Genomic DNA, 15,885 nt, shown 5'->3' with positions numbered 1-15,885 from the left:
TAAGACCCTCAGGATAGTAGCTTCTAAAGTAAACCTTGATCTGCTGATAATCTGCCTTGGGCGTTTCATTCATTTTCTTTATACCTCTACTTGCTTATTGAACAACTGCAGCAGTGCAAATCTTTGTCCGTGGCTAGGAGGAATATCTTCACACTTCTAAAAGCATTTTGCAAGTAAGACGTTATTTACTACATAGGACAAATAATAATTTGTTATGTAAGTCTATAATAAGTTTCAAAATTGATCAGTAAGTGTGTAAAACCCTGTTACTGTCCACAACTTAGCTTTTGATCTGTTGGCTGGTTTATTTTTTTCAGTTATACTTTTCTCAGGTGTTTGACTTAGGAAGCAACCTTAACTTTCTGTATTATTAGAAGCTAGGGCAACTTCTGTTTATTTCATTTCTAGATACTAAATTTTTTCTGATAAGCAGGTTTTCGTTGCAAGGAGGTTTTATTCCCTGGCATGGATTATCTGGTGAACTATAAGCATGTGCCCTTAGTTGGCTTCCTCAGTAGGCAGAGCTCATTGAACATCATGGCTAAGAAGGCATTAGGAGGAAAAGCTGTCAATGACAGTATAGATAGTGTGATGGTCTTAGGAGTTTCATCTGTTTCCGATGGATATATGTCTAAAATAGGTTCTAGTTCCTTTCTAGAAAACTCTTTGGTATTATGACTTTGAACTTAAGGAGTAAGTCTAGTAAATAGTTGAGATTTCATAGGTGTATAAGGTAGGTTTGATTCCTTGTGTGTAAAAAAATTCACTTCTTACCCTATATAGGAAGAGATGGAGAGTATGTTGTAGCAGTAGTACCAGCTTCTCTGCTCCTGTGCCCCAGCTGCAGGTTCAGGGTTTTTAAATGTGAACAAGGTAAGCAAGGAGGCTGAAAGTTCCCAGAGAGCTAAAATCTCTCAGAGATAATGTGAGTAATACATCTCTACGAAGTCTTACACTGTCAACACTCAAGCTCACAGCAAAAGCTCAGCTGATTCGTGCAGAAGCAAGCCACAGGTACAGAGCTGACATTTTGGACAGCAAAATGTATAGTAATTTTCTCTGCTCATCTCTACTCAGATTGAAACCAGAGCTCAATTTCTCAGTTCTGGTTTCAAGTTGTTAAAGAGGAAGCATTTAATGGACTGTCCAAGTCCTGTCTATGATCAGTTACTAGTTGACGGGCATGTGTCCACTAATTTTACAAGATCTGCATGTATGTGCAATGAGTGTCATCACCATTTCCCTCCTCGGAGTCACACTGCAGTGATGCTGCTGCTTTTTTGGAGCTGTTAAAATCTTGGGGAGGAAAGCTACAGAGCCGCTCAGCAACCTGCTTTTATTTAGCAGACAAGAGAAGAGAACGTTCCATTTTCCAAACCTGCTGATGCAGAAGCTGCTACATGGAAGTGTACAAGTAGAGTGCGCTGTAGGGGAACAAACACACAGTGACGTGACTGAACTGGTGCTGCTAATGATCAGGGTCCAATGGGTGCTGGTAGGGTGTCATGCTCAATAGGAGCAACTAAAGGACGCTAATTGCTGGAGGAGGATAAGTGGCTGATATAATTCTGTGTCACTAAAGTGAATTAATAGAAATAAAAAATTAGGATTAGTTGAAAAGGAAGCCTACTCCAAAAACACTAACCAGGTAACCAGGAGAAGGCTGACAAAGTACTGGCAGAGTTGTTTGCGTCACTTGCAGTACCTGTTGATGCAGTTCTGCCCCCAGCACAGTTGAGGTGTGCCCTGTGCCCATTGCTCAGTGCCTGCTGCACTCTGACTGCAGCACTGCACCATCATAAATCCTCAGCAATGTACTGAGAAAGAAGTCTCATGTCCTGGAATAGATATTCTGTCTGAGAAAGCTACGAGAAGAGAGGTACAGTCAGCCAAGTAGCCTGGGCTTCAGAGGATCAAAAGAAAGATCATTGTTTTGATTGTTTTTCACTTTGGGAAATTTGGGAAATTGCTTTGATAGATCTGTAAAGGACAGCTATACTTTTAAGGATACAAGGTATGAAGTGTTTGAAGGCAAGAACAGTTCTTAAAAAACTACCTTTGTTGTAGCATTAGATATTCTTTGGGGCTGAGAAATGCATTTTTCTCCACCTGGGTCCTATATATTAGCATGTCCATTAACACAGATACAAGTGGTGGTCATACTGACATTTAGGAAGCTGGTAGCTCTCTTACATTTATTAATTCTGCGGGAGGGAGAGATGATGGCTCCCAAGGTGGGAAGCCATCTGCAATCAGCCCTGCTGCCTGGAGAGCTCAACCCCTGGATCCCCCACTGCTCTCTCTGCCTGCTGGCACTTGTGTGTTCCTTTACGATGTATGAGACTACAAAGGAAAAGGTAAGTAAAAGAGCAAAGCAAGAGACCTAGGGATCATTGCTGTGAGCTGAGAGCTTAGCACACATTACCTGAGTTGAGTCCTGAGATTCTGCCTTTTCCTACAGTACTAGATACACTTTTAAGAACCATGATATAAACACAGGTATGTGATAGAGGAGGCTGTAGTTTAGTTCCCCATGTCTTCTTCCTTCTCTATCACAAAAAACATGTTACCTCCACAGCCCAGTGAGAAGCAAAATCATAAGATTAAAAATCTGAGGGAAGAGAATGAACTATAGCCATGTTTTTATGGGATGCAACTGAACCCATAGACTTGTGATTACTCAGCTTGCTGGTATTTGTCAAAGTTCAAGGCAGCTGTGGCACTTAGAAATATTCAGGAGCAGCCAGCAGCTGAGCAGGAGCTTGTTCTGAACTTGTGTTTCATTTTGACAGAGAACGGTTTCATTCCCTGTGTCTGTTCAAGATCTTTATCTGAAAGCCCAATATTGAAGCAAGGAGGAGAATATTCTATTCATGGGGAAAATGCAGGCATAAATATACTGAAACATTAAGAGATTATAGATATTAGAATAATGGGGAAAAATTCTTTACAGTTCATGTCCTCTGAGTTAGGGATAAAGTAGTCGCCAATGTGATTCCTTGCAAACCAATGCAAGACCAACATTAATCATATACAGTCAAATAATTCTAGCTTGTACAGATACATTCTGGCTCCAGTCCAGCTACTGCATTACAACTGCGTTTTGATTATTTGTTGCTGAGGCCTGCTGAAGACACAAAGGAAACATGGATTGTCATCGGTACTTTGACAGTACCTTTTTTCTGTAAAGCGCTTTAAGGTCCACCATAGGAGTTTCCATCACACTCAGATGCTGTCTTTGAATGCTCCCTCTCTCTTGCAGCAGGCATTTTCTCCAGCTGCTGCTCCTGTCCTCAGCAGCATCGTGCAAGCTTTGCTGGCGGGAGAGCCCAGGGATAAGGAGATGGTCCCATTTTTGTCTGTTAAGTCCACAATGAAACCTATGGATTTGGGAAAAGTAATCGTTGCTTGCACGCTTGCAGGAGGGGCAGTAATCTGCTGGAGATTCGTGATAACAGCTGAGTAATAACTAGCTTGGTGTGCAGGGTGACATTAAGGAGTTAATCAGCACTGAGGCAGAGATTGATGCCTAATTGTAACAACTCCAGGCAGTTTAATTTTCTTCCACTGGCCTGGTGACAGAGTGAAACTGTCAGTTGGAGCTGCATGAAGCCTGCTCCACCCAAACTGGGTGGTTTCAGCCAGACAGCGCCTGCCAATCTGCCCTTCCTGCATCCCAGCATGCATGGAAAATCATAAATTGTGTAAAACTCTCCAACTGTAAGCTGTTTTGCACCGAGGGAATTACCCATGATTAGGTACTTGATGGAAGCTGCTGTCTCCTCAAATTGGTTAGGCACGTTTGTGCATGGAGGGAAAGATAGAGTGTCTGAGCAACTTGAGATTAGTTTCTGTCTTCTATTGTTGAAGCTGCATTTATAGCGCGTGGCCTCAGCCCACACAGGGGAAGGAGGGCAAGATCAAAGGGATTATTACAGAACGTTGCAATTCTGCCCTGAAATACTTTTTGATTACTCCTGTATTCTGAAAGGCACGCTCCACTGCAGTCTCTGGAGTTATACCACAACTCCATAATAGGGCCACTTTGTACTGGCACATCTCTTGGAAAGGGACTTAAAGAAGGGTGCCATTTTTTTTGTCAAATGATGACAAATAGCTTTGTCATTTGAATAGCTTTTTGTCAAAGAAACCCCATATCGCCTCTTTGTACCATAATTTCACTCCCTTGTTCCTAAAAAAGGAGCTGATTTCCATCACACTCAGCTGTGCATAGCTGCTTGGAAAGCATTTATTGCATTAGCAGCAGCTTGATCCTGCAGAGTAACTTCTAGTTAGACATCAAACTGGATTTTGGCAAAAAAACAACAACAAAAAAACCCACAAAACAACAACAACAAAAACTAGATTAGTTCTTTTACCTTAAGAAACATATGACGGAGATCATGAGGGCTTACACTACATGAAAGTTATCTTGACTAAACCCATGGTACTCCAGCCAATTCCCTAACAGGGTAAAATTGGTTGTTCCTCAAAGCCAACTGAATTACTTTGTTCCATGCAAGGACTCACTTGCTTTAGGAGAGTTTCTCAGCCACCCTTAGTTCTGATGGCCATGTTTACTGGAAAGGTAATGCCTTGGAGCTCCCAGGTCGGAGGGCATACAGCCAGCCAACCAACCTGGCACAGAAAGGCACTGAGGTGGTGAGCTCAGCCTTGTGCGCCCCAGGCTGGAGTTAAGTGCTGCTTTCAGCCTTTGTTGAGGCAGCTCCTAAGCTGTGGGGTACATCAGGCCATCCCACACCTGCTCTCTGGTGGCAGTCAGAGGTGTGCAGGCAGTGCCAGGCAGGCATGTGCCAGCAGTGCCGCCTCATAATGAAGGTAGATGCAGGGTAGATGCACTGCTATGTTGCTGGGTGCCTCTCAGCTTCCAGCCATTGGGAGAGTGAGCTTTTCTCCCAAGCTGGATGATTCTTTTTCTGAGAAACGCTAACCTTCAGATACATGAATCAATTTTTAAATAAAACCTTAAATATGTGTGCTCTTCATTTTTGTTTCAACTTGAATCAGCTTTTCTCTGACCCAGAGAAAAAAATGCTAAAATAGGTTTTTTAGAAAGTAAGAAGAAAAACATATTATTTGGGAAATAATCCCATATGTAAATAGATTTCTGAAGAAAAAGTTGCCAAAAATACACCAGGAGGTGGTTTGGGTATGGAATTCCTGTAGGCACATAAGCGCATGAACACTGGATTAATATGAGGAGCAAGGTAACTGCTGCCATTTCTAACAGGAATTAGGTATTTGGTGTTGTTGGGAGTTCAGCATCCATGCCTCACTATGCTTGCTCTTTAGCCACAACCAAAAGCTGAGATGGCCAAGTGGCCTCTTCATGTCAAACATAAGACTAATATTCATGCACTGGACGAAGAGGAAAGGAATTTTCTTGTTTGTGCATCCTCTCTCTCTTTTACTCACCAACAGTAAAGAACAGCACTGTACGTTTTCAAAAATTGTAAGCAAGAAACAAGAAGGAACCACTAGATGGCTGTATTTAGTAACAAAAGGCCGCTGATGCACTCTTAGGCTGCTGAAATCCATAAAAATACATTGTTATTTTGACCTATCTATCGATTGTTTCATGAAGAAATTCATGTGGACAGGATAATAAGTCAGGAAAACCTATTGAGACAGGATTATTGTCTATATCAGCAATCTTGATTATTCTGTGTATTAGTATTTGGGGTACTGCGGATGATGAGGGCTGTGGGGTGCAGCAAAGGGCAGAGTTCTATGCAACTGCTCTTCACAAAACTGTGCTGAACAGGATGGCTGGGTCAGCACTGAACCTGAGCTAGTAAATCTTCATCTGACCTCTTGTACCAAACCCTTACTTATAATGAAGGCTGGGGTGTTCAACGAGGCGTTCCCTGCTGGACTACAGTGAGGCATTCTTGGCTTATTTGAGATGATGCTGTGATTCCCAGTTGCAGCATACATACTGGTCAGCCTGTGGCTGTGTCCAGACATGCTGTTTGGCTTGGAGCAAAAGTAGCATCTCTCTACCCCTTCCACCAAAAGAGAAATCCATGGATACCAAAAGAGGACAGTTCTGAGTTAACTTTGGCTAACTGCTACATGTCCACTCAGAGACCTTCACCACCTCCTCCTCCCTCTTTTCTACCTTCTCATTTCCCTGGGATGACAAATAAACACAATAGGATAAGAAAGCTTGTGGGCCAAGGTAAAGACAGGGAGGTTGCTTACCAGTTACTATGGCAGGCAAAACTGACTCAACTTAGGGAAAATCAATTTAATGTATTGCCAGTTAAAATAGATTTGAGCAGTAAGAAACAAAATGGCAAACATTAAAAGAATGCATTTCCTCCCTCCTTTCCCAGGTTCAGCTCTATTCCTTCACTCCAGACCCTTCTACTCCCTCCAAGTGGTACAGGGCAGGTGGGGAGCATGGTCAATGCAGGGAGTACTCTCTGCTCTTTCTTCCTCCTCACACTTTTCCTCTGCTCTAGCGTGAGTTTACCCACAGGCTGCTGTTTCTATCAGGAAAATCTGTTCTGACGTGGGCTCTCCATGGGGTGCAATATTTCAGGAATATCTCTCTGCTCCAGTGTAGATCTGATATACTGATGAGCACCTTCTCTTCCTTTCTCTGAATTTGATGTTTTCTCTGATGCTTCCCACTCTTTTCTCCCTCTTTCTCAGTCTCTAGAAATCACAGAAATGAAATATTTACTCTATATACCTAACTTTGAGTTTTCTTTCAATGAATATTTGGGAAGGGCCTGTTTTTGGCTGTGCTGGGAAAAAGCACCCGAATGTTCTCTCAATGCCCAGAGTTTCTGCAGCCCTGGGAGCATCCTGGACACTTTTGACCTCTCTTCAGCATCTCTAAAAGAATATCTGGAAGCTGTAGACTGGAAGAACTAGGTTTGTGTGAAATTTGGCAAGGCCATGGTACACAGATCAGGAGCTCCAAGCATCATGCCAGCAGGAGCTAGCTGTGGCGCTCCTTGTGGGAGGTACAGTCTGGGCCATTGGGGTGGTTTGCCACAACTGCTGTGCCAATCACACTTGCTGATGGTAGTCCTGAGCTGATGAGGAGCTCATCCAGCATGTCTAACAGGGAAGAGAGCTGCTGGACATCTCTTAGTGAGGGCCTACTGTACAGTCAGTAACAGTGAAGTGCCACAGAGGAAATGAGATTCCCTCTGTGTGTGTGTTTCAGCAAATAGTGACCAAGAAAAATTTTGCATGGCTTAAGAATGCAAAAAGCAGGCTTGTTTCCTGAAGGAAGGCTGGTTGTCTGTATATTTGTTTATTGTACTTCTGTGGACATGGGCAAACAAAAAATTATTTTATTTCACTTAGTAATCCCATGTTGATCTTTGTTAGCCACATTTCAAGGTGTGTCTGATTTATATCTCTTGCTATATCCAGCTATGGATTCATAGTCCAAGTGATAAAATGGCAAGGTTGCATCTCTATTTGCTAATAGGTGTTTCTATCTGTACAGTAAGGTCTCTATGTTGAGCTGTTTCTCTGCTCCATGTTCCTGAGTTTTGTACACCACCACAACAGAAAAGGCAGCTGGTGGGCTTTCTGAGACATGGTGTATCTCTGATGATGTGGGCAGTAGTTATACTGTGTGGTTAGCATGATAGAATAGTCTTTTCAAAGATGACAGAAGGGAATTTGGAAATGGGATAACATTTCCCTTTGCACCTTAGTGTTGCTGTATCTTGGAACACTTATTTCCCAAGCCTGGTTGTGGCCTTGTCTTACTATCAAATCAAGGCAGTGATAGTTTTTTGGTGCTTCTGCATATTACAGTGAAGTAATATCTCTTCTTCTGTGTAGAAAATCCAGTAACTCATGCCTAGAAAATCACAGCAAACTCTTGTTCTCAAATAAAAGGAGAAATATTTTCTGCCAACAAAAAAGGTATCACTGTGGTCAGCTGAGACTACAGTAAAAGTCAGAAACAGAATATTTGTGGTCACTACAACCTAGAAAGTCTGACTTCAGTTCATTTACATTGTCTGTACTTAGCAAGCCTATGAAATGCTTTTGAATGTTACTTATCCTGTCAGCCCATCAATTCTAGGTACTTTCTGAACCAGGACCTTAGTAACCTAAAATGTCTACAGTGAAACTTGAAATGATGCACTGAATCCAGTGAACTGTGCAAATAGGAAGTAAAAAAAAAAAAAAACCCACAATAAAAATGAAATCTTATGCCTACAACACATGCAAGTTACCTGTAGGTGAGTTACTTAAATGGTTTCCCATGACTTGGCAATGTGTCCATACCACTTTGAGCAAATGTGAAGCACATGCATCCCAGAGTAAAGGAGGTGACTGTTGGGTAAGGATCACACTGTTAAGAATAGGGCCATAAGTTATGATGGTCTCACTCATCTGTACTGCAGTCCAAGCACAATAGTGACACCATGTCCCAGAGCAACAGGATGAAAATAAAATCTCATGCATGCTACTTGGCTGTGCAAGGTGTTGCCATCTAGCATTTTCTGAAAACTGTTGTGATTCCCATGGAAATAAAAAGGAAGTGTTACTTTTGGAGTGACCTACATAAAATATTTATCTATTAAAAAACATTGTAAATACTGTTTTGTTTCTTTTACCACTTAGAAATCAAAACTTTTTAAAAAAAACTTCAAGAAAGGAGACTGAAAATCATTTAAAGGGGCTAAGAACTGCTTTCATAAAGAATACTGAAATTGTTGAAACCTGAATGTTTGAATTGTCACCAAAGAACACTAGGCAAACAATAGGAATTTGGCAAAAGAAATCAGACCTGCAATTGGCCTAACTTGGACTTGCAACAGATCATCTGATAATGTCAGGAATTTCTCCTCTCCTTTTTATCTAAAATCCTATTTTGGCAAAACTGATGTGATATTGTGAAATACTGCTTTGACAGCACTGCTTTTTTAGTTCAGAATGTTCTGTTAAATGTTTGTTTTTTTAATCAGTCTGGATGTGACTACCTTTTTTAATGCATTTTCGTCACGACTCTAGAAATGGGAAACTTGCCTCTACAAACAGGTAAAGGAAAATCTGTTATTTTCTTGAGCAAGTTTTTTCCACCTGTTTTTTTCTTGGAGATATCTAATTCTTGGATAGGCCATTAAATCACTTGTTTTAAGGCCTTTTTTTTTTTTTCATTGATGTGATTTTTTTGTTTTGTTATTGTTTTTCTGTAGAGCAGCTTGTTTCTAAATAGACTAGATGATTTTGTTGTTATTGTTATTATTGTAAATATAAAGTATTTTAAAGTTCATTGCGCATTTAGAATGTGAAAATTGTGGCTGAATTTGAAAAGAGGAGAAGTACAAGGCAGTTCTGAAGTATTACTGCACCCCAGTTACTAAGCATTATTATCAGAACCCAACAATATAAAATTCTTACTTCTGTGTCCATATCTGATACAAACTTTTACACAGGTTCTTCTTTACCTAATGCAATTAAATGTAAATACTAGTTAGAGTGACAGGTTAAGCACTGGTGCATTCTGAAACAGTACTGTGGTACCAAAAAACCTCTCTGCCCAATCAGATTGGGTTTCTGATTACCTGTAGAAAATCTGTTATGTGCTGCCATGGATTAAGAAAAAAGCAGTGACGGAGAGTGGCAGCCAGGCTGCACACTAGCCACCAAAATAACTGGCCCTCAGTGGGAGAATTGGTGCACCTTGTCGACCATGACATCTGTCTTCAAAATCTTGTAGCAAATTCTCACACAGTGTCTAAGCATTTATCTACAGCTTTTCGCTACTCCAGCAGTGAGATATGAATGTTGATTATTGTATATTTTATATTATTGTATGTTGTATAATACATTCAAAACGAAACTATTGGAGTCAGATGAGGAAACCTGAGTTTTTTAGCTGAGGCTGAAGTAATTTAATCAAATTTATACCTTTGTCTTAGTCTTTCAGTAAATGTATGGCTGTTCTTCCACGGTAAGTCACGTGAAACTGGTGACTGTACATTTATTTATAAGGCTTCATAAATACTTGTGCAAAACTCTTTTTTGTTGTTGTTCGGCTTAATGTCATAGTGATAGAAATCGGTATAAATTTCCCATGAAAGAAAGAATTACGCAAGCGTACTCCAGAGACTTTTCTTATGCCGTACAGTGATTTATTTACTAACTTTTTGAGCACTTACATCGATTGCCAGTAAGTCTCAATTCTGTATGTATTTTCTAATAACATGACCAGGACTCATACAAATTCAGAGAAAACACGTGATTGCAGCTTTCTCAAATAGGGAAATGAGGGATTTCTTAAGAGTCCAAGGTAATCTTGCATCCCTCTTTAGTCAGTACTCGATGAAACTGCTTGTTCTGATGACAAATAGAAAGAGAGCTGTGATTATGAACCTCTCTTTAGAGCTTGCTGATCACCTCCCTAGCTCTGACCACCATTTTCTCTTACAGAAACATCTTACCTTCAAAGGATAAGGGTGTCTTTTGCTCATCGCACCAGCGACATCATTAGATAAATGTGCTTCTATGTGACGTCTCAGACACCTGGTCTAGTACACAAAAGTCTTATACAAAGCAGTGTCAATATGAACACTATTTAAAAACAAAAGAAAATAAAAACAACAAACAAAAAAACTCCAACAAACCGAGGCGTTGATAGGTCAGATGTTTTGTATAAGATATGTGGGAAATTTGTGGGAGGCTCAAGAACAGAATTAATCTGTCTGGAATTCCCACATAACCCACAAAATTCTCTTATTCAGATACAAGACTCCAGAAAAGATTCATAGACAATCTGAGTATGTGGAGGTGTTGGGGCAGGTCTAAAGGATGACCATAAAGATGATCAGAGGGCTGGAGCACTCCTCCTATAATGAAAGGTTGAGGGAGTTGGGATTGTTCATCTTGGAGAAGAGAAGGCTCCAGGGAAACCTAATTGCAATATTTCAATACTTGAAAAAAGCTTACAAGCAGGAAAGGGTTCGACTTTTTATGCAAGTAGATAGTGGTAGGACCAGGGGGAACAGACTTAATCTGAAAGAGAGAGGTTTAGGTTAGATGTAAGGGAGAAATTCTTCACTCAGAGGTTGATGAGGCACTGGCTCAGGCTGCCCAGAGGGGTTGTAGATACCCCATCCCTGGAGGGATGGCCAGGCTGGATGCGTTCCTTGGCAGTCCAGTCTAGTTGTTGGCAACTCTGCCCATGGCAGGGAGGTTGGAACTAGATGATCTTTGCAGTCCCTTCCAACACATTCTGTGATTCTATGATTCTATGAATAGTAAGTTGTTGCAATTGAACTCCAATGTCCTTGAGTCCTCTCTTCACATAGTGCATATTTTGTTCACCTCCTTCCTGTCTACATGGATATAAGTCGTACACATTCAATGTGCTACACAAAATGTACCTTGCTGCTCATGGATACAGACTGTTGTGTGTACCTTTAGCAACTGGCACAAATTGCCATAGGCAAATTCTTGTATGAAATTATGTATGTTTTTTTTTTTTAAAGATGTGGCACATAACGTCACTGATTAAAACAGATGAAAAAGCCAGCTGTCAGACAATGATTCAACAGGCTCAGGACTGCTCATCTGGAACCCAGGGCACAAGGTCAAGTACTTCCCCTCATTCAACCGCACACAATACCCATGGTTACTCTGTATTTTTAGCTTCAAGAGTTTTCTATCTTTGGTACTGGTTTGTGTGTTGTTTTTTGTTTTTTTTTTCACCAGCAATCCCAGCATCAGTAAAGTTTCGAAGTGAAGAGCTGCCAGGAAGCTCTCTTGGAAGGCTTCTGGTGTTAACCCATATGCTGACATACCTCCCACACTCAAATCTGCAGGGGTGGTAACAAGAGATTTCAAGCTGCTGGCACAGGGCACCCCTGTGCTCCTCTGGCAGACATGCAAACCCATGTAAATCTATATGGTGTTCCACAAGCAGGTAGAGGTGACACCTCCCTCAGGGAAGTGGCAGAAATACAGCAGATAGCAGTGGAATTTTCTGGGGCCTTCCTTTAAGGGAGAACTGCAGGATATTGATGAGCAGCATCCTGCCTGACTCGTGATACTCCCAAAAGTGGTAAGAATTTTAATGGCTGCTCACGTCAGTTTCAGTAACAACACTCTAATTTGCATGAAGCTTGAGAAGGGGTTCTTCTCTGATCTTCTCATTTTGCTATTTTAATCAATTCATGAGTACACTTAAGTACACAGACTCTTCTCTGCTGTGCTAGTAACTCAGCCTTCACAGCAATGGGTTTAGAACTGTGCGCTGCCAAGGCAGAACTGGAGGCAGTCAGCACTCAGGAAAGTACGAGTTGTTTATCTGGTTCATTCTAGTTACATTATCTCTCTTTTTCACTTGTAGAAAGAAACATAGGTCAAATCTCTCCCAAAGGTCCAAAGAGTACTCTATGCTTTAGTCCTTCTTGGAGTATTTGTATAATGCAGAGTCAGCTACTGAAGCTTGTGCCTTTTCTCCACCTTCAACAGACACTGGATTCACCTGGATCTCCTTTTATAAAACAGAGAAAATTACTGAAGAGGGAGGCAACATATACACATGGTACCTATGTGACACCTCAGGCTGAAAACAAAAACAGTGTAGTGTAACGGCAGGAAGTGGTTCTTGAGGGAACAATTTTCCCAGGCTCTTGTGCCATTTTAAACCTTGCTCACCTAAGCAAAACACTGCAAGTCTTGAAGAATCCTCACGGGCTGACAACTCTGTGGGACAGTGTAGGGGCAAACTGCCATCTGTTCAAGGTAGAGGGAGAGAAAGGGCACATGCATACCTCTGTGGAGGTGCCTCCTCAGCAAAGTCAGGTATCAAAGAAGTCTGTGGAGGACTACAGATGACTGGGTAGTTTCTCTGGAAAACCTGAGTACCTTTTTTCATTGGCCATTTGGTAGTGTTCTTTAGTGAGTTACAAAGCAAACTTAATCTTGTGCCAGGGTGGCAGCAGGGCAGCTTGTTCTGACTGGCAGGAGATAAGATATGGCTGTACGCCCACATCACATTCTCCAAAACGTAGACAGCTCATATGCCAGACCTGCCTTGCCCAGCTGAGGGTCTGACTGTGTGAGGCAGGGGATGGGTGCAGCTTATGCAGAACAGCTGTTTCTGCAGCCTCCCTTGGCTCTTCCCAGAGGACAAGCAGGTCTTCAGCACTTTCCACTGAAAACAGATGCAGCAATAAGTGAAAATAGCTCAGCACAAAGACCAGTGCCTGTGTGTGCTCCCGAGCACAAAGTGGATTAAAGCTACTTGCAGCTGTGTAGGCTGCTAATCTCTTGGTGGAAACATTTCTTAATTCTGCAACAGGTGGCCCTGAAAAACCTCCTAGAAAAAATCAAGAACTTCTTCCCTCTTGGTGTCACTCTTTCTTAGAGGCAGAGAAACAATACAAGAGAACACAGGCAAGCAGCCACAACCGTGTCACCTCTTTTCCAACTAACAGTGACTTGTCCCCATCAGCACATAAACAGAAACATGGGCATCTGCAACATTTCATCCTTGGTCTTTCACCTGGTCTTTGACTACAGAATGGTGGTCAGTTGAAGACAAAATGCTGCTGTTGCTGTAAACTGTGTTTAAATATACTTACACTGAGCACCTTAGCAAATTACTAAAATTGAAAAAAAAAAAAAGACATGGCACAAAAAAAGTCTGTCCCTGTTAGATATTTTCGAACATTTAGGCTCATTCCTTGGGAGCTGTGAAGTCCTGCAAGTTTCTCAAATCAATTGTGGTGATTGTTTGCACCAGAGATGACAGCAGGCAGCAGGCTGCTGGCCAAGCAGCCAGGAGGCTGCGGTGAGAGAGGAGGAGGCAAAAAGTGGCTAAAAGAGGAACTGGGAAGGGGAATCTGCCCACAGGGAAACTTTTCACAGCTGGCAGTGTCACAGCACTCTCACTGTGAGACGGCGGCTGTGCAACCACAAACTAATAACTCGAGGTCCACAGTACTCACAACACCTTCCCGGCATGGACAGGCAGCAATGAGCCTCTGACACTGGAAAGCACAGAGATGAAGATATCAGGACACCAAAACAGATAGGAGACCATGCGTACAGGGAAACTGTGGAGATCTGTCACCCCGTGGAAGATGGTAGAGTGGTGGGAACAGAAGGTGCCTTTTGAGGATATCAGACGGATGTGCATGGTATGCTGACTCCAGCCACAGGCTTGCTTCCTGTCTGATGTTTTTGCTTAAGAAATGGATGGAAGTACCCTGTGACACTTTGGAGAAATATGAGAATATTTTCACATCGCTTGGAGAGATGTGGTTGGAAATGTAAGCTACATCTGAGTCAACTCAAGCTGAACTGAAATAAAGAACAATTGAGATTTATGTATAAACGTTTGATCCTCGTGTATATGAACGTGTGAGAGACTCCTAAAGTGTCGGAGGAGCAAGAAATATTTTCACGTGGGAAAGGAAGAGGTTGCATGAATCACACCATGCTTCCAACTTAGATTTTACAGTAGTGATGGTTTAGAGAGGAGAGATACAATCTACAAGTTAGTAGAATTTATTCTTGAAACATGTCTGTGGAAATGCTGTACCTAGGACAAACAAAAGAAAAGAAGTATAAAAAAAAAGTTATCTAAGTCTGAATAAACCACTTTGTTTAGCAAAACATCTGTATGATCTGTTTAAGTCAGTCTTGCAATGATAAGCCACATTAAATCTGTGCAGATAAGTCAGCACAAGTGGTTTGTTTCCCTCATGTCACTGGGGAGGAGGAGTCTGTATAATTACGAGGCCAAGGACAACTAGGAGACATTTGTCAAAATCATCCTTGATTTCTTTCACACGGGTATTGAACAAATGACATCAAATCTGTTTTTGTGGTCACATTCCCCTGGATAGCAGAGTATGGGCATGGTCCAAGAAGAAGAAGTGGAGGTGCTGCTAGGTGGCTCAGTGGTACACCACAGCATCCCTGGGAGAGTGAAGGAAGACAAACAGAGAAAGAGCCCCTGTACTGCCTGTTGGCACAGCGACCAGACTCATTCAGCCTGGGTGAGTATTTAAATGTGGATTTATTATTAAGATCTTTTATTTAGATGCGTGGGTTTTGATCAAACCAGAAGTGGGAGGACAAAAATAACCATCTGTAGATTGGAAAAAATCACCTGTCACTTGTTGAGGAAAGTCAGGTTATTCTGTGACAATGCCAGCATGGTTTCTGGGTGTGGTATGACTTTTCCTGTTTCTCACCATTTTCAATGAGATGATGCCTTTTAGTTTCAGTGATTAACTTAACCTGATAAACTTAATTCTGGTGACAAAATAAACATAGCTGCAAGCAAGATCTCATTTTCCTCTCACTACTTGCTTTGTTTAAGCAACCTGTTTTTTGTAGAGGAAAGCAAGGTAGAATGTAAGTATATGCTGCCCGTTGTTTTTACCTATGCTTTCAGTAACATTGTATTGTGCCAGGCAACAATTCTATGTTAAGATTTTGACATAACATACAATGATATTGAAAAAATCATATGTTGTTTTGGTAACTTTACAAATGGGCAGAAGCTGCGTCCCTTTAATAAAAAGTCAGCAAAACCCCTCTGCTTTCTCTCTTCATTTTGATCACTGTTTTTGTCAGCTTGTGTGGTTCTTCTTGGCAATTAATTTTGTTTAAAGAGACGACACGTTAATCTCATGTAGTCACAAATACAAACCTCTTTTTTTGCAAATGCCCAAACCAGCAGTGGGCCTCTTTGGAGCCAGCTTGAACAGGCTCTTGTCTGCTATGGGCATCTGCTGAGCTCTCTTCACAGAGACCACCCCTGCAGCCCCCCTGCTAACAAAACCTTGCCACGTGAGACCAATAGAAGAATGAAGAGACAAAAGTTACTGTTCAGACCTACTAGATAAAAATATTCTG

This window comes from Lagopus leucura, unplaced genomic scaffold (genome assembly GCF_019238085.1).
Source record: "Lagopus leucura isolate 7727_CA_CO unplaced genomic scaffold, USGS_WTPT01 Super-Scaffold_73, whole genome shotgun sequence".
NCBI lineage: Eukaryota > Metazoa > Chordata > Aves > Galliformes > Phasianidae > Lagopus > Lagopus leucura.
Note: the sequence above shows the minus strand (reverse complement) of the source record.